We start from the raw sequence: 24,502 nt of genomic DNA on the forward strand, positions 1-24,502 counted from the left end.
TTTGTCATATCTCCTCTTCCCAGCCATATTTTTCCCTATAATTTTACACTGTTCAATTCAATTGATTCATAACAATCAGTTCAATAATTATTTCCATTTTTACTATTGTAGTCAATATAGAAAGGTAAGGTTTTTGTAAGTGGTAAAGCAACATATTCAAGTGAAATATTACCTAATTCAATGCCCTTTTTTACCAGTACAAGACAAAGGGATGGGATGAAATGAGATGAGACATGACAGAATGGGGTGGAATGGGGTTGAATGGGACTGGACATGAACATCCTTTATAAAGTTAGACAGATGCTTCCTTTGAAATTTACAATCTAAAAAGTTGCCAGGGACAGTATACTTTGTGAAACATAACCAGACCATATTATAAATTCAAACTTGAATTCTCAACCCTGGGATTGTTTTCCTCATGTAAAACTAACTCAAATGTTGATTTTTGCCAATTTTCATATCATGTGAGCCTTATACAGCTGCGTTCACATCCTGAAAACTGATCATTTGCTTTTTCTGCTCCCTCTGCTGTCCAAATTGTAGCATAGCTTATAGCCATCCCAGAATGTTTTGGTTTTTCTCAATTACATGTAAACAAAAATTTTAACATTCATTTTTAAAACTTTGAATTTCAAGTTCTCTCCTTCCTCTTCCTTGAGGACTCCTTGAGAATTGTAGCCATATACAAATGACTCATTATAAAACCTTCTGCTGCATATTAGTATTACCAATTTAGAGTTGGATAAGATTGAAAAGACCAGTGCCTTCATCTTGTAAATTTATAAGTTTAGGCTCAGAAGAGTTAGGTAATATAAAAAATTTATCACAGAGTTGGAATTTGAACCCACTTTCTTAAATTCCAAATCAATTGGTGATGTTTCTACCTCTCATTAGATATAAAATCAACCTAAATAAGAAGAGAAGAAATTATTCACCCTTTTAACATCCATTTTAGATGCAAAATCCTATCCTGAATACTAATAGATACAGAAATAATTAAGCCTGTGCCTGATCAGAAACTAATTTGAAACCCTTTCCCATTAACTAATGCAGTAACATAATGCATTAACTAGATGCATATATATGATATATATATAATTAGATGTATGTAATTAGCTATTTGTGAAATTCTGAACATCTTTGAAAGGTGGGCAAATGCTAAGCTATTTGTAGTAGTAATCCAGTTTAGCAGCTCCTCCTTGACCCCAGACACCTCAGCTAATACATTAAGTCTGGTCACTGGTTTTTTTCCACAGAAAAATAGAACATTGTGCTCAGCACCACCAAGTCTGCATTTGGGAAGGGGAGACAGATAAAAACAAGTGGAAGATCTGAAAACAAGTCAGAGTTCCTAGAACAGACAGAGGAGAACTGGGGAACACAGTGGAAAAAGCAGAACTTATTGCAAATGATCTGTTGCTTTTTATCTGTGGCATGTTGGGCAAGTCCCTAATCTCTCTAAACTCACTCTCTTCATATGTAAAACGAGGCTAGACTAAAGTTCTTCGCCGCTCTAAATCTATTATCTCTAAATTGTGAGAAGATAATAAGATTAGAAGCAGTCTGGATCTTCAAAAAGCAGGGTCAAAAAAAAACTTAAAACTACTTCTGTCTTTGTTAGAGTGAGAGGGAACTAGGAGATCTCTTAATTATTCAGCTGTAAAGTTTATTGTGCATGTCTGTTTGAGGTTTTCAGAGAAGACTAGTACCTCTGTGGTGAGGGCTGCTTTCCACCTTTGATGTCGACCTGCTCAACCATACTCACCTGTGGCTCTAAGAAGCTATAACATGCACAGAGGCCATACCCCAATAAATTTTTTCGGTTAGTTACAGACTAAACCAGGGGTCTCAAACTCTGTGGTGAGTTGGGGGAGGGGGATCTCTACCTCCAACATGTGAAGACTTTCTCTAGTGGAATGGGTGGATGAGAATAATTTATTCCAGCAGCCATCAAGGCAGGGGAAGAAAGTGCTATGTATCTCTTAGAGCTTGTAAAGACATCTCATCCATTGCATCTCAAATCATCACCGGTCATTTTGACTCTGTCCCACCCTTAAATGGTGATGACTCTGGAAAGGAGAATGATGCTGGTGATGATGTTGCAACTCTGTCTCCTTAAATCCAGTTTATGAGTGAATCAAAAGACATCACCATTTTGTCATTTCTACCTATCTCAAAGTCCTGTGGTGATGAGCTAGTGATGAAGAGAAAGGGGTGACACAGTGAGAGCTGTAGTCACTCCACTCCAAATTTCGTAGGGACTATTTGTGTCTGCCCTGAGACAAAGTGTTCCAGGCTCAATTGGTCTGATCAGCCACAATAGGATACACTAATTTGACTTTTAACAGTGATGTCATATTGGAGAAAAGACAACAACCAATCAACCAATCTCTCTTTATACTAATTCATATCAACTATGATTCTACCCATGGTTTTCGCCATAAACACTGAAGATCTTCCCCTCCCAGGTTGATTTTTTTTAACTAAGTAAAAGAGCCATTCTCTGCCTCATTTTTCACATCACTGATTGGGACGTCATCCAAATCAAACTGAGAACAGATAAAGAACTTAACTTTAAAAGGTCCAGGTCTCCCACTGCATCTAGGGCCATCTTCAGTCTTCTTGATCTACTTCTGGCCACTGGACCCAGTTGACTCTAGAGGGGGAGTAAGGCAGATTGTCCTCGAACCTCCCTCCCTCACTTAAATCTAAATCACTTGCATGTCATGGCATCAGCTCCCCGATGGTCCACCAGGGACAGCAGCAACAACAATACGGATAATGTCAATTAAATTGAATATAGTTGCCAAAGGTATAATTGGGAAAGGGTAATGTCAGGACCTGGGATTTCACACTAATAAGGAACATGAGGAAATCCATCCTGCCAATTCAGATGAGTAACTTTAAAAAAATCATTTCTAATATTAGGGTATTTCCTGGGACTTTCCAGAACTTCTTACTTTCCCAGGGTCACATGGCCAATGTATATCAGAGACAATTTGATTTCAAGGTTAGTTTCCTTTCCACAATGGCACCATACAGAAATAAAGGATGAAACAATTTGAGTTTTCAAGGAATCCTGCTATCAATATTTTATAATATCTCAAGGGAAGACACAATGATCCATATGAATATAAATACAGAATAAATATAAAGAGAATAAATAAAATAAATACAAAGTATTTTGAGGTGTCTCAAAGTAGTTTGCGAGAAAGGGAACTGAGATCAAACTCAGCCAAACAGAATTTGGTCACCTTTTTGCTAATGCACATGATGAGAAAGCATGTTAAAATGTAAGTATAGTCACAGGTGGACAGTATTGTATTGGCTAAAATCAAACAAGCAAACAAAAAAGATTTGGCAGAGAGTAGACCTACCTTGCCACCCCTGATATATTGAGGAGAAAAAGACTTTAAAAAAGACTGAAGTCTAAAGTTGCATTGACTGTAAGAGGTAGAATCAGACTCAGAACTCCACTCTCTTTTTCATTTTAAGGCAGCTGTTCTCAAACTTTTTGGTCACAGGACTCCTTTTCACTCTTACAAATTATTAAGGACTTTTTGTTGAAGTAAGTTAAATATATAAATGCTTATTGTATTAAAAATCAAAACTGATACAATTTTTAAATAATTTTATTAATTAATTTTAAATGATAAACTTATTACATGTTAATAGAAATAACATTTTATGAAAAATGTTTTTTCAAAACAAAAAATCTTAGGAAAAGAAAGACATTTTTTATTTTTCTTGCATATCTCTTTAATGTCTGGCTTTAAATAGAAAATAACTGGATTACTCTTTTACTTCTGCATTAAATATGTGGTTTGACTGAAATATGTGAAGAAAATCTAGGCTTAGAGACAAATAGCAAACTAGTATTGATATGAAATAGTTTACTAGGTGGCACTGGATGGAGAGCTGGACCTGGAATCAGAAAGACTCATCTTCCAGAGTATAAATTTGATTTCAGTCACTTAGTGTGTGACCCTGGACAAGTCACTTAATCCTGTTTGCTTCAGTTTCTTCATCTGTAAAATGAGATGGAGAAGTAAATAGCAAACCACTTCAGTATCAAATGGGGTTTTGAAGAGTCAGATACAACTGAAAAGACTAAACAACAACGAATTGTTATAAAAGTAGCTGTGCTCATGAAGCAAAAGCAGCAGCAACAACAGAAGCAGCAGCTTTGGAAGTCCTCAAGCAGAGAAAATAAGAACAGGCAATTTGTCAGAAAGAGACCACAGGGGATCCCTGTGCTAGCATTGGTTGGAAAATATGTGCTGTTTAGCAATTCCATTGATTATACTCATTTTTGGCTTGGAATTCCAGGGTGGAGAGGAATGCTTGCTGTTACAAGGGATCAGGGACCCTTAGGAGAAATGTTGTTGTTGCAAGGGAGGAGTGACCATACCTCTCTTCAGATCATACCATTTTGGAAGCACAGAACTAGCTCTGAAAAAAGTAGTGTGAAAAAGCCTGAGGCTTGGGACTGTACTTGCCTACCCCACAAATAGAACAAAGCCTAACTTGGAAGCTAAGAAATAGATTGGGAAAATGAGCAAACAATAACCACAAAAAATAAATAAATAAATAAATAACTGGACACAAGTCCAATAAGAATTCCTGGAAGAACTAAAACAAAATTTATCTTAAAAATTAAATGAGTGATAAAGGGAAACATTGAGAAAAGAAATGAGAGTGAGATAAGAAAAATATGAAAAGATATTGAAAAGCTTGTTAAAAGTAGCTCAAAAAGCACAGAAGAAAATAATACCTTAAATGAGAGAATTAGCCAAAAGCATTGGTATAGACCATTTTACACTGTATACCAAAGTAAAGTCAGAATGGGTAAAATGATTTTAACATAAAAGATGATATCCTAAATAAATTATGGAAGCATGAAAAAATTTTCCTGTCAGATCTATGGAGAAGGGAAACGTTTAAAATAAGAGACAGAGAAGATCATAAGAAGCAAAATGATACTCTTAATTACATGAAATTCTAAGTTTTTGAAGAAACAAAACAGTGCAGCCAAAATTAGAAGTAAAAACGAAGAACTGGGGAAAATTTTTTTATAGCAGGTTTTGTTTTTTTTCTATAGAAAATTAATTTCTTAAATATATAAGGAAATGAGTTAAATTTAGAAAAATTCTTCAATTGATAAGTGATCAAAGGATATGAACAGGTAGTTTTCAGAAGAAGCAATAAGTTATCAATAATCATATGAAAAATTCTTGATTTGAGAAATACAAATTAAAACAATTCTAAGGTACTACCTCACACCCACCAGATTAGCTAACATGATAGAAAAATTAAATGATAAATGTTGGAGAGTATGTGGAAAAATAGGTATACTAATGCATTATAGTTGTGAACTGATCCAACCATTCTGAAATACATTTTGGAACCATGTCCAAAGTGCTAGAAAACTATATTCACTTTAAACCAACATTACCAGGTCTGTATCCCAAAAATATCAAAGAAAAGGAAAAATTAATCTATTTATACAAAAAATACTTATATATTTAGCATCCCTCTTTTGTGATGGCAAAGAACTGGAAACAGGATGGCCATCAATTGAGGATCAGCTAAACAAGTTGTGGCCTATGACTGTGATGGAATACCATTGTATTATAAAAAACGATAAATAGGAGGGTTTTGGAAAAACCAGGGAAAGACCCATATGAACAGTTGCAAAGTGAAATGAGTAAAACCAGGAGAACATTGTAATCATAACAGTAATGTTGTATGTGCAATGATTAATCATGAAAGACTTAGCTCCTCTGATCCAGACAATAATGGAAGACAATTCCATAAGACCTATGATCAAAAATGCCATCTACCTCCAGAGAAAGAACTAATAAACTGTCTAGTTTGATGTATACTTTTTTTCACTTGCTTTTTCTTTTGTTCTTCCTTACTATGGCTAATATGTTAATTATTATGTATAATTAGTATCATATTGCTTGCCTTCTCAGTGGGAGGGAGAAAACCAGAGAGGAGAGAATTTTTTTTAAATTGATGTTTAAATAAAAAGGAGTAGATAGATGGCACAATGAATAGAGCACTGGCTCTGGAGTCAGGAGGAACTGAATTCAAATTCAGCCTCAGACACTAACCCTGGACTGATCACTTAACCACATTACCTTAAAAAAAAAAAAGTCATTTTTTTCACTATACTGTTCTATCTCCAATGAAGAAAGCCTACCTTTTATATCACCATCTCTGTCTTTTCTCTTCTTGACCCTCTAGAAGGAGCATTGTTGTCTCCATATTTTATCCATTAAAAGTTTTTTTTTTTCCATGACTCATTACTTTTTCAGTTCTAAGAGACTGTTAGAAGAAGCATGGAAGGTACCCGAGTCTCTGAGAAGCCCAACTGTCATTCCCTTTGCTTGACACAACTATTCTTAGACCTTCTGTTTCTAACTTTTTTCCCTGCACGAGGATTAAGGGCCTCGAGTAACAGTGCCATTTTTTGTATGTTGTGTTGCCAATAGCTAGTCAACAGAGCCTCCATGATTTCTGTTACCATTGCTCAGCCAGCTGGCCAGCTTGCCTGGCAAGTGTCTGTTAAATAACAGAAGTTTTTCTCAGCCAATCCAGTAGGTTCAGTGGCTTCCTAACAACTCTGAGCCCCAAGTCAGTGCTTGGAGTTTATTGAGACCAGTGACTCCCAATACTGCCATTTCATCAGCTATTCTATGGTTAAGCTTCCATTGTATTGATGGTCAGTGATAAAATAGGAGGGACCTTGGAAATCAAATTTAGGAAGCTGTGCAAGCTCGTCTGAATCTCCAGAATGGCCTGCTGGGTAGCAACAAGTCCCGGGCCATTAGCATTAAAGAAGCAGTGAATGTATTGTCTAAAATAAGCCATTCTGTCCCTGGGTCCTATCTGAAAGCTTAGCAATGTGGAGTTTGTTTAGTTCACACTAGGAGACCTAGATAATTAAACCCAAGACGTGACTGTTTCATGTTCCAATGTTGACCATTTATTTGTTGCTACATTATTTAGAAACATATGTATCTCCTTATTTCAATTTTCTTTTTACAGTCCTAGTCATGGGCAATCAAGTCAAAATTTTCTTCTTAGACAAATATGATACTTACTCTATAAGTAAAATCGGCAGTAGATCTGTCTTGTAAAATAATATGTTGAAGAAAATAGTTGAAGTTGAAAAATCTTAATTTTGACTCTGAATGAAGAATTCTCTGATTCATCAAATAAAGGGAGCATTATTAGCTATTTGTATGAAACAGAATTTTCTTCTTTAATTATTATAGAAGCCAAATAAATGTTTGAGCTTGGTCAATAAATGAAAAAGAATTTAAATTTTTTTTTTCTTGTTAGATGAGGGGCTAAGCAGACTCATATGTGGGTTCTAAAATGATGAGGTCAAGGAACCAAATGATGAGGTGCGAGAATTGGGGTGGGAGATTCCCTCTGGTCGAAGGCACAGGTCCCATGTGAAAGAATTCACAAACCTGAAATCTGTGTGGCAAAAAGGGATTTTTATCATTCACTAAGAAGGAAGATTTCTTAGCAGGTGAAACTCCTGATTAGGAATTTGGCAGAGATGGATTAACAAAATCTTGATTATATGGGATAAATCTTGGCCTGGGGCTGGGAGCTGTCTGAGCTATTCAATAGAGAAGCATCAGACAGAGATCTCCAATTGAATAAAATCACTTAACTGGGAGTTTGAACTGCCATTCAATGGAGGTTGATTGACCAAGATCTCTAATTGAATGAAACCACTTAAATGGGAGTTTTCAGGCTTTTCCGAGGGTCTGAGAGCTCCCTGAAGAGGATAGTTTATATCCAGGCCCCTCAAAAGATCTCAGTTTATGTAAAAAATGCTGAATCTATACCTCTCAATTGTAATAGCATAGATTTAAAGATGGAAAGTACATTTCCTAGTTGTATTATGGAGCAGCTAGGTGGTACAGTGGATAGATAGAATGCCTACTTGGAAGGCAGGAAATTTTGAATTCAAATTCAGCGTTTACTTGTGTCACTCTGGAAAGTTACTCTGTTGCCTCATCTGTAAATGATAGCATTTACCTCCCAGGCTTGCTGTGATGATCAAATGAGATAATAATAGTAACGTTCTTAACACAGTATCTAATACATAGTAAATGTTATATAAATGTGAACTATAATTATTATTAATGTTTTTATTATCATCTAATCAAACCCTTTTATTTCATAGATGAGGAAACTGAAATCTTGACATTAAGAGATTTTCCCACTATTTCAGCCATATGAAAAGATGCTCCAAATCATTATTGATCAGAGAAATGCAAATTAAAACAACTCTGAGATACCACCACACAGCTCTCAGATTGACTAAGATGACAGGAAAAAATAATGCTGAATGATGGAGGGGATGTGGGAAGACTGGGACACTGATGCATTGTTGGTGGAGTTGTAAAATGATCCAACCATTCTGGGGAGCAATTTGGAATTTTGCTCAAAAAGTTATCAAACTGTGCATACCCTTTGATCCAACAGTGTTACTACTGGGCTTATATCCCAAAGAAATCTTAAAGAAGGGAAAAGGACTTGTATGTGTAAGAATGTTTGTGGCAGCCCTTTTCGTAGTGGCTAGAAACTGGAAGTTGAATGGATGTCCATCAATTGGAGAATGGCTGAATAAATTGTGGTATATGAATGTTATGGAATATTATTGCTCTGTAAGAAATGACCAGTAGGAGGATTTCAGAGAGGCCTGGAGAGACTTACATGCACTGATGCTGAATGAAATGAGCAGGACCAGGAGATCATTATATACTTCAACAACAATACTATATGATGATCAGTTCTGATGGACATGGCTCTCTTCAACAATGAGATAAACCAAATCAGTTCCAATTGTTCAATAATGAAGAGAACCAGATACACCCAGTGAAAGAATTATGGGAAATGAGTGTGAGCCACTACAAGGCATTTCCAATCCCTGTTTTTGTCTGCTTGTATTTTTGTTTTTTATTCTCAGGTTATTTTTACCTTATTTCTAAATCCATTTTTCTTGTGCAACAAGATAACTGTATAAATATATATATATATATATATATATATATATATATATATATATATATATATATATATATATATATATATATACATACATATATTGTATTTAACATACACTTTAACATATTTAACATGTATTGGTCTACTTGCCATCTAGGGGAGGGGGTGAGGAGAAGGAAGGGACAAGTTGGAACAGAAGGTTTTGCAAGGGTCAATGCTGAAAAAAATCCATGCTTATGTCTTGTAAATAAAAAGCTATAATAAAAAGAAATTTTTAAAAGAGAGATTTTCCCATTCACATGGGTACAAAGTTCACATCCTTTCCTTATACCATACTGACTCTTATTGATTTAATGAGATCATAAGATCATTGTGAAAGCAACGGACCTTCCCAGGTACATGGTAGCTACAACTCAGGTACATGCAACTGATGTATAGATGCCATTGGGAAAATCCCCTCCTTCCCTCTTCCAGATTACCCAGCAACCCCTGTACTCCTAAATCATTACCAGACTTCATCAGGCACCAATGTCTTGCTGTGTAGTTGAGGGCAGTGGCCAGTAAAGAAGACTCCACCCCTTTTTCATTAGTGTGAATTGCACGAGATTGTCCAGCAAAAATGAATTTCAATCTGTAGCATAGAATGGATTATCTTTCCCCTCTAAATCTACCATTCGTCCCTTTTTTCCTGTTATCCTTTAAAACACTGTGAGAAGTATAAGAAGTTGAGTTTCCACAGATATTGGTAGAACAGGATAAGGGGAGGGAGAGGTGAAATATCTTGTTGGGATGTCTCCAGTCACTGTGAGTTGAGAAACTGGTTAGACAATAAATTCCTGATAAAGGGAATGGTTTAGTATTAAACTGACCCAAACCAGCTATGGTCGGTTGTAAGACATAAGACTTTTTGAGGGGATTGTAATACAACCTAATTGCTATTCAGATGGCAAATCCAACCAATTGTAACATCGATTGTGTCCAACCTAATTAGTATTCAAAAAGTAAATTGGACCAATTGAACCCACCCTGACTGTAAATCTGACTAATCTAAACCTTGAAGGGAGGGGTAAAAAAAAACCAGCTACTAGTATAAAGTTTGCTCCCTCAAAGTATTCAGTGTGTCTCATCTATGGGTCTTCTGGCTTCTCATGGCTTTTCTCATTTCATACCTGAAATAAAGTATTCTTCACTCACTCCAAAAAGCATTGGTTGTAACACTACTCCTGGAGCAGCTTGCAGCTGGGAAAGCAGTGGGCAACAGCAGCTCATCCCGGGGTTACACCTCAATTCTGCTAAACTAAACGTAGTCCTTTGATAACAACACTATGATCTTTCCATGTTCACGCAGATTTATGACACTAGGATCATCTTTGACTTCTCACTCCCTCATTGAACGTATCCAATAACTTATTTACCTTCATTGTTTCTCCTCTATAATATCTAGACTATTATGTTCTAAGCACTGTGCTGGCTATGGTGCTAAAAAGATAAGAAAAAATGGTGGCTTTCAAGGAACATATATAATAAGGGAAACAACTAAAATATTTATATTTATTATTATAACTTTTTATTTACAAAACATATGGGTTATTTTTCAACATTGACCCTTACAAAACCTTCTGTCCCAACTTTTCCCCTCCTTCCCCCTTTCTCCTCCCCCAGTTGGTAGGTTGACCAATACATGTTAAATATATTAAAGTATATGTTAAATACAATATATGTATACATGTCTATACAGTTATTTTGCTGCACAAGAAGAATCAGGCTTTGAAATAAGGTAAAATTAACCTGAGAAGGAAATCAAAAATGCAGGAGGACAAAAACAGAGGATGGGAAATGCTATGTAGTTGTTCACACTCATTTCCCAGAGTTCTTTTGCTGGGTGTAGCTGGTTCTATCTATTTTGAACAAATGGAACTGATTTGGTTCATTTCATTGTTGAAGATGGCCACGTCCATCAGGATTGATCATCATATAGTATTGTTGAAGTGTACAACGATCTCCTGGTCCTGTTCATTTCACTCAGCATTAGTTCATGTAAGTCTCTCCAGGCCTCCCTGAAATCTTCCTGTTGGCCATTTCTTACAGAACAATAATATTCCATGACATTCATATACCACAATTTATTCAGCCATTCTCCAACTGATGGGCATCCACTCAGTTTCCAGTTCCTTGCCACTATAAAAAGGGCTTCCATGAACGTAAAATACTTATATTTAAAATAAATTCAAAGAAAAAATAAAAAGTTAAATAAAAAGTATTTATTTATTCACCTTCCACTCTATTTCTGATCCTAATTAACTTTCACCTACACTACTGCAATGGCCTTGGAATTCATTTTCCCTCTAGAGATGTTCCCCTCTCTAATCCATCCTCCATCTAGCTGCCAAAGTGATTTTATTAAAAGGTAGGTTTGAGCATATCACTATATTACTCAGCAAACTCCAGCAGCTCCCTATTGCCCCCCAAGTCTGAATATGAAATACAACATTTAAAGCTTTTCTTAGCCTGGTTCCCTTCTATCCTTCCTGACTTTTTACATTTCACTCTCCTTCAGGTCTTCTCTGATTCAATCATATTAGTCTACTTGCCCAAAACACTTCATACCACCTCTTCATGGCTGCCCTGGTTGACCCCCATGCATGAAATGCTTTACTTCTTCTATTTCACCTACTAACTCTCTTAGCTTCCTCTAAGACTCAATCCAAACTCACCATATGCTAGAGATCTTTCTGGTCCCTTCAAATATTAGTGCTTTCCCCTTCATGGTTACTTTCATTTTATTCTTTTGGGGGCTTATTTATTGCTGTTGTTTAATCTTTTAATTATGGCCAAGTCTTTGTGACCCCATAGACCATTGTAAGGTAACACCATCTATGGGGTTTTCTTGGTAAGGATTCTGGAGTGGTTTGCCATTTCCTTCACCAGTAGCAAATAAAGGTTAAGTGATTTACCCAGAATCACACAGCTAGTAAGTGTCTAAAGCCAGGTTTAAATTCAGAATTTCTCAACTCCAGGTCCAGCACTGAGTAATCTAACTGACATATAGTTTATATGTATCTATTCTCCCCTTTATTTCTCATTAAATCTGGTTTAATAAAAAGGAAATTTAAGGGAAGATATATAATTTGTGAGAGGGCTCAACAAATAAAGTGCTGGGCCTAAAGTCAGGAAGACCCCATTTCAAATTTGACTACAGACACTTACTAGCTTTGTGACTCCGAGCAAGTCACTTAATGTTTGCTTCTGATGAAGGGAATGTCAAACCACTCTAGTTTCCTAACCAAGAAAATCCCATGGACAGTATCGGTGTGATATGGTCCACAGGGTCACATACACTGAACAATTACAACAATCTGTGAGCCCTTAAAAGGGAAATCAAGAAAGACTGATGTCTTGCAGAAGATTTAGACAAAGTTAATAGAACTACCTGAAAATAGTTTTAAAAACTGAACCAGAAGGGTTTTTGTTTTGGTTTGGTTTTGGTTTGTTTTTTACAGGCAGTTAGGAGTATGGTGGTTACCTGACTTGAAGTCCTGAGTTCAAATGTGACCTTAATGATTCAGGTCAGTTCCAATAGTCTTGTATTAGAAAAAGAGGGTCACAACATAGGATTTTCACTATTTTTGTTGTTGTTTGCTTGATTTTTGTTTTCTTTATCATTTCTTTCCTTTTTATTCTGATTTTTTTTTTTTATGCAGCATGATAATTGTGGAAATATGTATAAAAGAATTTAACATAGATAGGATTACTTGCCATCTAGGGGGTAGGGAGAAGGAAGGGAGAAAAAATTTGGAATACAAGGTTTTGCAAGGGTGAATTTTGAAGACTATGTATATGTTTTGAAAATAAAAAACTTTTAAAAATAAAAAATAAAATGAAATATAAAAAACTGAAAACATGCAATGTATAGTAAAAAAAAAATCCACAAAAAGATCTTGAAAGCCTGTGGCTATAATTTTGGCCACTAGATGGCGTGCCTGCATACGTGCTATTAAAGAAATCCTACCAGAGTTTTGACTTGGATTGTGGAACTTGAATGAGCTGATGGACCAGAGAAAATACATGTTCCTTTCAAGCAAAATAAGGGTAGTAGTAAGAAGCTCTTGAATCTGCACTCAAGAGAATTTAGTTTAAGTCTTCGATCCAGAACACTCTTGGATAAAACATTTTAACTCTCTGAGCCTCAATTTTCTCATCTGTAAAATGGGTACAATAATAATGGCCCTACCTATCTTTTGAAGTTATTGAGAAAGAAATAGTTTATCCATCTTAAGACACTATCTAAATGTGAATGGATATTTTTGATGGATAATGCTTCATGCTCTTATGCAACACAGACCTCCTCCTATCGTGGACAAAAGTAGAATCTGATTAAAAATAACTCATATTGAAACTTTTGAAACTCAATGCATTGATTGTGTCCCTGAGCTATTGACAAAGGAACCAAGAAAAATTGAAATATTAGACATATATATAACACTTTAAGCTTACTACTAATAACAGTTAACATTTATGTAGTACTTACTTATATGCCAGTCACTATACTAAGTGCTTTACAATTATTATCTCATTTTATTATTATAATAACCCTGGGGGGTGGGGTCAATGGTATTGTTATTATCTCCATTTTACAGATAAGGAAACTGAGGCAAATAGAGTTTAAGTGATTTGTCCAGGATCACCCAGGTCTCCTGACTCCAAAGCCAACGTTTTCCTCACTGTATCAAGCTGCTTGACCTACACTTCTTTTCAAAGATCTTGTAACCAATCACAGGATATAGATATAGATCGTAGGAAAGGGTCAGCCTATGATCCAAAATCTGCTGTTTTTACATATAGGATCCCTGAAGTTTCCCGTATGATTTCATCTATGTTTTCTGTGATCTCGCTCTTCACCCATCCCATCCCTAACTACCCATAGGGGATGGCCGAATAAAGGAGAGAAATCCGGTTTCAGTCAATTTCAGACTCCTCTCAGGCAGTGCTCTGCAGGTGCTCAAGTACCTCCCTACCTTCCTACTCCCTTTTCTGTGACTCTCCTGCCTCCACCAAAAAAGAGTTTGATAACTTCAGTCTCTACAGAAATATGAGATTCTTAATATGTTTTATTTTCTAAGGATTTCTGCATTTGAAAGAGGAATTCTTAGCAAAGTCAGAAAGTGAATTTTTATTGAAAGCATTTCATTTACTTTGACATTTGTATACTCAAGGGAAGACCTATCAAGAAAGGATTACATTAATAGTGAAACCACCCCACATTGACAACCACCTACTCCGCCTTCTAAGCTTGGATTCAGTCCAATTCAATAAACATTTGCAGAGCTCTGTGATATAAAGTCTGGAAAGAACAGAGCTGATATTTTCCATAATACAACAAATAATACTGCCTTGTTTTGTATCCTCAGCACTTAACTCAATGTTCTAAACGTAGTTAGTGCTTAATAAATATTTATTGTTATTGATGATGATGATGGTGATGATAGTGGTGATTTTCCAGTATTTTAGTATAGGTATTCTCTTTAAAGAGTGAAACATGGCCGTGTCTTTTTTAGACTGTATGAATTCTTTTCATAAACACTCTGTAGGGGATTCTTCCCAGCATGCTGGGAGTCTTCCTTTGGATCTTTTATTATTTTATGCATACCAGTGCTTTAAACATCATTATCTCAGTGGTATTTTATAGCTGTGAATCATGGAATATTACAGTCTCTGAGGAATCGTAATTGCATGTCACCCAAGAACAATTGAGAAAAACTTACTGGGCATCTGCAGCATATTACAAATGATGATTTATGCAAAAAGTGACATAAGGAATATTATCTAGAAAAATGAATGATTGGAAAATGTGGCATAGTTGTGTCCCAATTCAACTATTTTGTACTGTTTTGTGAAGCAATATTATTCAGAATTTTCCATCTTCCTTCTTAGTACTCATAAATAAACTCATATTTATGGTGCTATTGTCTTTTGGAGAAGGGAGTTTAGAACTATTATTTGCAGGTCTCTTTTGTCTTAGTTATTGTGAATACTTCTTATCAGTACCTGAGAATACCTCCTGAGAGAGAGGCAATATATATTTAAGATTCAGAATGAAATATACATTGTTAATATGGCCAATAGGGCAATTTATTTTGCTTGATTATGCATATTTGTTACATGAGTTTGGGTTTTTTTTTTTTCATGTGAGGGGGTGTGAGCATAGAAAAAATAAATTCTGAGTAATGAAGAATTTTAAAAATTAATTTAAAAATAATCAATATGCTGAAGAAATGCTAAATATTTTATTCTCTTTTATTTACATACTTATTTTTACAAGTATTTTTTATTTCTCCCACTGTTCCTACAGCACTTGAATAAAAGAAAAGTAAACCCTCATAACTAGCAAGTGTAGTGCAACAAAAAAATTCCCATGATGGCCAACTGAAAAATACATCTCTGATTCCACATTTTAGATCCATCATCTCTCTGGCAAAAGGTGGGCATTAAGTTTCATCTTATATTCTCTGGGCTCATGGCTTATCATTGCATTGAACTGAAAGCCTTTGAAAGTTGTTTTTCTTTAATTCTTTTTTGTAATTGTACAAATTGTTTTCCTAGTTCTGCATACTTTACTCTGCTTCAGTTTTCTCTGAAATTGTCCATTTCATATTTTCCAAGGGAACAATACTATTTCATTATATACATATATGTATCTATGTATATTATATATAATAATTTGTGTAATCTTTCCTCAATAGAGGGGAAATTGGTAAGTGAGCAATTTACAATTCTATCACCAAAAAAAAAAAAAAAAAGAAGAAGAAAAGAAAAGAAAAGAAAAGAAGAATTGCTTTAAATATTTTTACCCATATTTGATCTTTTCTTCTATCTTTGATCTCTTTGAGATAAAGGCATAGTTTTGGCATCTAGTCAAAGGATATGTAGTTTTATTACACCACCAGCATTAACAACAAAAACAAGGTTTAGTTTAATTTTGTTTTTAAGAATGGCTAAACAAAATAACTGTTTGGACACGTATACATATATTGTATTTAACTTATACTTTAACATATTTAACATGTACTGATCAACCTGCCATCTGGGGAGGGGGAAGGAGGAGAAAATTGGAACAAAAGGTTTGGCAATTGTCAATGCTGTAAAATTACCATGCAATTATCTGGTAAATAAAAACTATAATAAAAATTTTTTTAAAAAAAGAATGGCTAAAAACAATTCACAGTTCCAACAGTATTCTAGTGGCCTTGCTTTTCCCATAATCCCTCCAACATTTGCCATTCTTTAGTCAGTTTTGCCAGTATGATGGATGTGAGACAGAACTCAGAGTTAAATGCACATTTCTCAAATTATTAGTCATTTGGAACATTTTTGCATACTGTTTTACTTGATAATTTTGATATATTGATATTTGAATTTCTTCTTTTGGAAATTTTCATATTCTTTGACTATTAATATGTGAAAGAATGGCTCTTAAACTTAAATTTTTTAATCAGTAGCTTGAATATCTTGGAGAGGATCTCTTTATCAAAGAAATTTGCTGCAAATAAATTTGCTGCAAAGATTCTTTCCCCTGGTTGTTATTTCCTTTCAAATTTTAATCATATTGGATTTGTTTCTGCAAAAGCTTCATAATTATACATAATCAAAATTTTCCATTTTCTCTTGTGGAATCTTCTCAGTCACTTGTTGTGAACCCTTTCCCTACCCATAGATTTGAAAGGTAACGTCTTTCTTGCTTTTTAAATTTGTTTAAAATGCTACCTTGTATTTGTGAAATTTTATTCATAGATATTCATCTAAACCTAATTTCTTCCAAAATATTTCTCAGTTTACTCAGCAGTTTTTGTTAAGTAATGATAAAATTATTCAATTTTTCAAATAATTGTGGTCTTTGGGTTTATCAAATTTGAAGCTATTGGTATTGATTTGCTTTTGGAGATTGTGTCCCTATTCCACTTATGTGCCTTTCTATGTTTTTACTAGTACCAATTCATTTAAATGATTCAAAATGTTTTCAATATGCTAAATAATGTGATCCTCACAACATCTACTATTTTAGCTCTGTAACACTGTGGAGAGATTGCTTGTTCTTGAGAAATTGCTCTCAGTCAGCCTCACCTTTGTAAAACCAGGGTCATATCTGTGCTATCTATGACAAGGCATAAGACACAATAAGGCCTGATTTATCAATACTATCATTGCATAAACAAACAAAAAGTGCTATCTGTGATCTGAGGTGAGAAAAGGTTAGTACCATCTGACCTGTGAAAGGAGGGGAATAAAGAAAGACTTCCAGAGAGAATATGGCTTTTCAGTTGTACTTTCAAAGTCTATGTTGAACTCTGAAAGGTGATGTACCAAAGGCAGAGCATTTCAATAACAAGGAAATTTTTGGTAAATTTCATGGAGTCAAGAAAATAAAAAATAAGTCATTGTTAAGGAGGTACAATGAGGAATCCATTTGGGCTAGTTTATAATTTTAGTAGAGGAAAATAGAATGAAACAAGACTGAAAAAAATAGATTGACACCACTCTACAAAGGGCCTAGAATGCCAGGCAAAGGAAAAAAAAAAGTCAGATCAAAAAAATGAGAAGAAAAAAAAAAGCTTAAATAAGCAATAACAACAACAAAAAAAGGTGAAAATATTATGTTGAGTACCAAATTTTTTATTTCACTGACAGATACAAAGCAAGTTGTTCTGGTGATTTTTATACAAATTCTTACTTGAAATGATTACATCTGAAGAATTAAGAAAACTTTATATATATATATATATATATATATATAATAACTAAAACAATCTACTTGGGAAGAATGAAAAATCAAAAATTGAAAATTGCATAATTATAATCACCAGATTTAGTGCCAGAGAAGAACTGAAAAAAATGTATTTCCCTTTTTTTTTCCAGGGGAAGGATACGATTTGTCTGGATATGCTGTCAAGCTTTGTTAATGTGTTGGTTAGTTTTGGCTAAATTACTTTTATTTTCTCTTTTCTTTTTTATCTTCTGTAACAAAGGATGGCTCACTGGGTAAGGGACAAGAGATATATTTCAGAAAATATAGTGATTTAAATACAAAGCATAAATCATTTTTTAAAAGAAAACTGTCTAGTTTCTGATCCAGTTGAAGGCTAGCTAGAACAAATTATATCAACATGAGCTTCTGCTATATTAAAAAGAAGAAAGAAAAAGACTTGTTAATTTAACTATACAGTAGGATTGGTGCTAAAAGGGGAATATGGACCTGGTAAATTTAAATAGTAATGAGATTTTTGGGTTATCACTAGTAGATAGCAAGAATAAAGCTCTAGGATCTGATCTGTCTCTTGAAGAGCTTCATGAAGCAATGTTCTACATAGTTTTTGTTTTGTTCAAATTATACTATAGCTATGGACTTGCTCATCCAACCCATATATGCAGTAGCAAGCTGGGTACCATTCAGTTGGCACATCTCCCCCTTTAGAATCCTAGAGGTATCTCTAAGGGCAATGTAATACTTGTAGCATTATTAGCCCAAGCCACCATTCTGGTTTGTCTCTTGATGTCAGTTGCCAAATATCATTTACCAGTGCCAGTTATTGTCTCTTCACAATATCATTTAACCTATCAGTATCATCAATAAGGAAAATCAATGAGGTTTTACAGAGTTGTTTTCTGGGTTCTGCTGAAAACAAAAATAGAGAAAGAGACAGAGAGACAAAGGCAAAAATAGAGAAAGAAGCAAAGAGAAAGAAAAAAAAAAGAGACAGTGACAGAGAAAGAGAGAATTAAAAGATTTAATCATTTATAAAGCACCTACTATTATGTATAAGACACTGTGTACCTTATATTGTAAATGGACAGAAATAGTCACAGAATGTCCACAAATACTCTGAAATAGAGTATGGCCCCTTCATTCCAAGTCAGTATAACATGTTTTTTTTTGCTGCTCACCAAACTCTCCATGTGGATTAGCAGCAGGAAGAACTCTTCCTTTAAAACAGGATTACCTTTTTACTTTCCTTTTTATCCCCAGGTTTTAACACAATACCTAATACATAATGGGCATTTAATAAATACTTATGAACTGATTAGGTCCTTATTTGCCCTCAAAACAATAGACAGGATTTGTCAGTATTATATGTGCATAAGAGTCCCTTTTGTTATTCACTTTTAAACATGAAATCATGTTTTCAGGAAAACATCCTAATTCCTAGAGGAAGCTCTAGAATAAACATTTCTTGCCTTTGATTAAGAGATAAGTACTTTGAATAAATGTTGGAGAGGATGTGGGAAAATTTGAACATGAATGCATTGTTGGTGGAGTTGTGAAATGCTCCAGCCATTTTGGAGAGCAATATGGAACAATGCCCAAAGGGCTTTCAAACTGTGCATTGCCTTTGAGCCAGCAGTGTTTCTACTGGGTCTGTAAACCAAAGAAATCATAAAAGAGGGAAAAAGACCCACATGTGCAAAAATGTTTGTGGCAGCCCTTTTTATAGTGACAAGGAACTGGAAATTGAGTGGATGCCCATCAGTTGGGGAATGACTGAGTAAATTATGGTAAATGAATATTATGGAATATTATTGTTCTATAAGAAATGATGATAATGCTGATTTCAGAAAAGCCTGGAAAGACCTTAGGTGAACTGATGGTAAGTGAAATGAGCAGAACGAAGAGAACATTATACACAGCAGCAACAAGATTACATGATAATCAACTGAGAAAGACTTGGCTCTTTTCAGCAATGAAGTGATTCAAGGCAATTTCAATAGACTTGTGATGGAAAGACCCATCTCTGCAGAGAGAAAACTATAGAAACTGAATGAGGCTCAAAACATAATATCTTTATCCTTTTTCTTGTTGTTTGCTTGCTTGCTTGCTTGTGGGTTTTTTTTTTTTTCATTTTTGTGTTTTTTTTTTCTCTTTTGATCTGATTTTTCTTGTGTAGCATGGTGAATATGGAAAATGTTTATTTGAATTGAGCATGTTTAACCTACATTGAATTATTTGGTGTCTATGGGAGAAGAGAGGAGGAAGGGAAGAAGAAAAATTTGGAACACAAGGTTTTACAAAACTATCTTTGCATGTATTTGGAAAAATAAAATATTATTTGAAAAAAAGAGTTGAGTACTCTGAAAATATAACTCCTTCCCTTCTTTACAGAGGTAGGGGACCATAGGCATAGGGTACTGCATATATTCTCAGTCCTGTTGGTGTGTTGGTTTAATTTTGCTGAACTACTTTAAAAACTTTTATTTTTTAATCTTCCATTATAAAATATGGACACTTTGGGCAGGAATATAACAGGGAATGAAGATTGTTTAAAAATAAAATTGATTAATAAAAATAGAAAATTTTTAAATTGTTGTATTCCCACCTTCATCCTCCTCAGTTTCCCCTTTTAATATATAAATTCCCTGGAAAAGGTAACATATAAGTGAAAATATCAGACATTTTATGCCCTCACAAAAAGTTTCCTCATTCATTGGCAAATGAAAGAGTAAGAAGGAATAAAAATGAGAGACAATCTTTGTCTCTAACAATTTGCTGGATATCAGGCTTGGAGAATTCTAATAGGCAGCTACTTATGTTATATGACTTGTAATATTTTCCCCATAAAACTGTCCTGCAAGGAATCAACTCTCCACTATTTGAGTCCGTTTGTTTCAGCCTTCATTCTTCTTAGAAATCTTCTTAGATTGTGTTTTAGTGGGACGTACCATCTGGAATATAGGACACAACATCATGGTTGGATTTGTCACTCACCTCCTCTATTGTGTGGTGAAAGAATATCGAATCCTAATGGATGGGACATGAGAAAGGAAATGCTTCATTATCAGGGCAGGAGGTTGGGAGATGGGATGAAATCTAGGCTCCAGTTGATGAGGAAGCTGAGCAAAGTGATGAACAGGTGGATTGACTTTTTGGAGCTTTCAGCTTCCCTTATCTCTCCACTAGGCCTCCAGGATAATGACCAGAATTCCAAAAACTTCATCTTCCCTTTTATCTGAGACCTAGATACTATCTTGACTTGTCCTTTGGAAGAGAAGGAAAGAAAAAAGAAGAATGGGGGAGAAAGGGAAGAGAAGAAGGTGGGAGGAGTTCTCACGACTAGTTTGTTACCTTATAGGAATGAGGAAACAGAATGCCATATCACCAGAGTAAGGCACCAGGGTGGTGACAATGACCTGGAAATACCCTGCATTAATTGACTGAGTCAACAAGAATCTGGTGGGGCTGCTACTGATTCTTGCTTGCTTCTGGACATCACCCCGCAGTTAAACTGCTTTTTCTGCTTCCAGGGTCAAAGTTGGTATTTAGCAGCAGCAACAGCAACAAAACTAAGGAAGAAGCTGCCCTTCCTGGGCATGAAAGAAAGAAGAGTGGAGACTGTCACCAGAGCAGAGACAAACATCATCTAAACTTAGCCCTTGGCAAGATATTTAAGTGGATGGCTGAGTGGTCACGTGGAGAAGAACCCTGTGTCTGAGACAGTGGGGGTGGAGGTGCAACAGGACCTGGTTTAATTTCTACTTTCTCTTAGCTATATTCTAGTACCGAAGAGAATCCCCGAGTTGAGCACAACTCTCCAAATCAGCCCCAGCTGACCTTGAACTCTGGAGTATTCATAGGGAATTCTTATATAACAACAAGGACTCACATTTCTAAGATGCCTTGATAGCTCATTCCTCCCCCCCCAAAAAAAAAAAAAAAAAAAAAAAAAAAAAAAAAAAACTTTAAAACTTCAAAGTACTTTTCTCAGACATCAGCCCAGTGAAGATCATCTGTGGTGTAGGTAGTAGTAATATTATTTCCATAAGTGAGGAACAATGAAGGGAATTGTCCTATGGCCAATACCAACAATGTAATCTGAGATTTAGCCTCATCTGCTAGAAACAATTTTTATTGAATTTACCATGAACATAAATCCAAGTCATTTCTATCTTGGAGGGATGTCCAAACCGGTATCATCCCCCATCATATCTTTGTCTCAAGATAATTTGAGGTAACAATCACTGGGATATTGAACAAGGAATAGGATCATAATATGTTATATAACTGTACAATTTGGGAATTACATGTCCAGACAAAAAGAGACAGACACAGAGACAGAGAGACACACTCAGATATAAAGACAAAGAGTTAGAGATAGAAAATTAAGATAGAGACAAACATAGGGAGAGACAGACAGACAGACAGAAACAGAGAGACAAAGAGAGTTAAAAGACATTAATCATACTCCAGCTACAGTCATACTTTTCTAATGAGTAAAGAGTGGACAGGACAGGCTCCTCTCCTGCTTCTGGACCAGTCCTTCATACCCGGAGTCCTCACAGCAGTGTAAGAGTCCTTCTTTCATGCTAAGAATAATCTATCATTCAATCAGTATTTATTGAGCACCTATTATATATAGTAGATGATGTTGGGAGCACTGCTCTGTGGAGTATGCAAAAATGTGTGAGAACTTCTTCTTGTCTTTAAGGTAGCCTAACAGGTACAAGCATATATATTAAAGAGTTACCTAAGTAATTTAGTACTGGAGAATATCAGAAAATTGTACTAATTGGTTCCACTACCATGCTGCATAATCTAAACTGGGACCTAGCTTCAGGAAAGTAATCCTTTTATACCTCTCTGACTCGATGTTTTGTTTTTTCCCCCAAATCTTTTCATCATTCCTAATATCTCCCCTGACTCTCCCCAAATCTTCTCAGCTAAGAATCTTGCTTTAAATTTCACCGAAAAAGGTGAAGGTATTCACTGAGAGCCCCCTCTTCTCCTTAAACACTGCCAACCCCACTAGGAATCTAGAGAAACTTGCAGCCAACTTTAAATGTCTTTTTAAACTACTCTTCTCCCTTATCGTTTGGGTTTTCTCTTTTCTGAGTTATGGATTAAAAAAATATTTTTAATTCTTATATTCCTGGTCTTGATAAATTATTCCCAGGAGTTTTACTTGTCAGATCTACAAAGAATTTGATAGAAGCTGTGCTGCAGGGACTTCTGTTAATACCTGTCCTTCAGATATTGAGTTCTATGAAAATCACAGGGGTCAAACTTGGTGCAGACCAAAGAAAGCCGGCAACTTTCTACCAGAAATAGAAATAGTTCCCTATTCTCTGCCTTTGAAGCTCATTCTACAGACTCAGAAGTTAACATGAAAACCTACACTTCTAATATTATGGACAGGAATATACTCCAAGGATTCCTAAGAAAGATTATGTTATAATTGATAGATGTGAACAGCTGTGTGCCCTGGTAACCTTGGACACATAGTTATTTTTTCTTTGCCAACATTCAGACTCCAAGAGAGAAATCATTAGCATTACCTAACCAGGGCTTCATGGACCCCTTGAAAATCTAAGTCTATAGACTCCTTCTCAGAATAAGGTTTTGCTATCTGCATTCATAATGGATGGGTATGTTAATTTCTGGATAGTGAAAATATGATGCAATTTTTTCCTCATATAAGTTCATGAATCTCCTAAAGTTTATCCACTCACCCCATGTCATTTCACAGATAAAGAAACTAAAGGTCTAAAAAGGTAAATAATTTGTCCAAGGTCAAATAGCTAGTAAACAGAAGAGCCAGGTTTCAAACCCAAGTCTGTAGTTCCAAATGTAGCGCTATGTCCTCTACACTGTATAATAAGCTTAAACTTTAGCAAAGTATTTGGCAGAAATCTTTCATGCTAATCCTGGTGGTGCCATGTGGGCTGAGGTATCCCTTTCATCCTTTTTCCTTATAGTGCAGGGGTTGGCATCCCTTCAGAAGTGCCATTTGAAGTCTTCAAGCCTTAATGAGCTGAGGGGGAGTAGAGTGGCAGATCTCCAAATGTCGCCCATTCCCACCTCGCCCCCACTCTCCAAGAGGCAGCTGGGAGTAAGGGGGACAGCCTGAGCCTTTTAGCAGAGAAGGGTTTGCTAAGGGATTGCCATCCCCCAAACCCTAGGCCCTTGCAACTGAGCATATAAATGGTCTGGAGGGGAGTGGGAGTAGTAGAAGCACAGTGTGTTCTCCCACCCTAGAATGTGCTGACTTCTCTTAATTTTGGACAACTGCTACAAGCTTCTTTCCCACCTCCTCCCCGGCCTCTTGGTTGCCTTGGGAACTTTGGATTGCCCCAATAGAGCATCCTGTTTACTCTCTTAGATCAGAGCTTGGTCCACACCCTCTTTTCCTCCAGAGAATTCTTTGCCTTAAAGACTATTAATTACCTTTAGACCTTAGCAAGGAAAATTATTTTCATTTGGGAATGACATGGATTTGAGGCACGGACAAACATAAACTTCAAGTTGATATTTTTGTCAGAAGCCATTCCTGGTCATGTATGGTCAGAGTATAAGTTACAGTGGAGAGAGAATTCTCTGAATAGTTCTGGAGTGAGAAGACATGAGTGTAAGTCTTACCTGTAACATTTACTACCTGAATGACTTTACGCAAGTCAGTTAACCTCACTGAGCCTCAGTTGCCTT

This window comes from Sminthopsis crassicaudata, chromosome 2, assembly GCF_048593235.1.
Source record: "Sminthopsis crassicaudata isolate SCR6 chromosome 2, ASM4859323v1, whole genome shotgun sequence".
Classification (NCBI taxonomy): domain Eukaryota; kingdom Metazoa; phylum Chordata; class Mammalia; order Dasyuromorphia; family Dasyuridae; genus Sminthopsis; species Sminthopsis crassicaudata.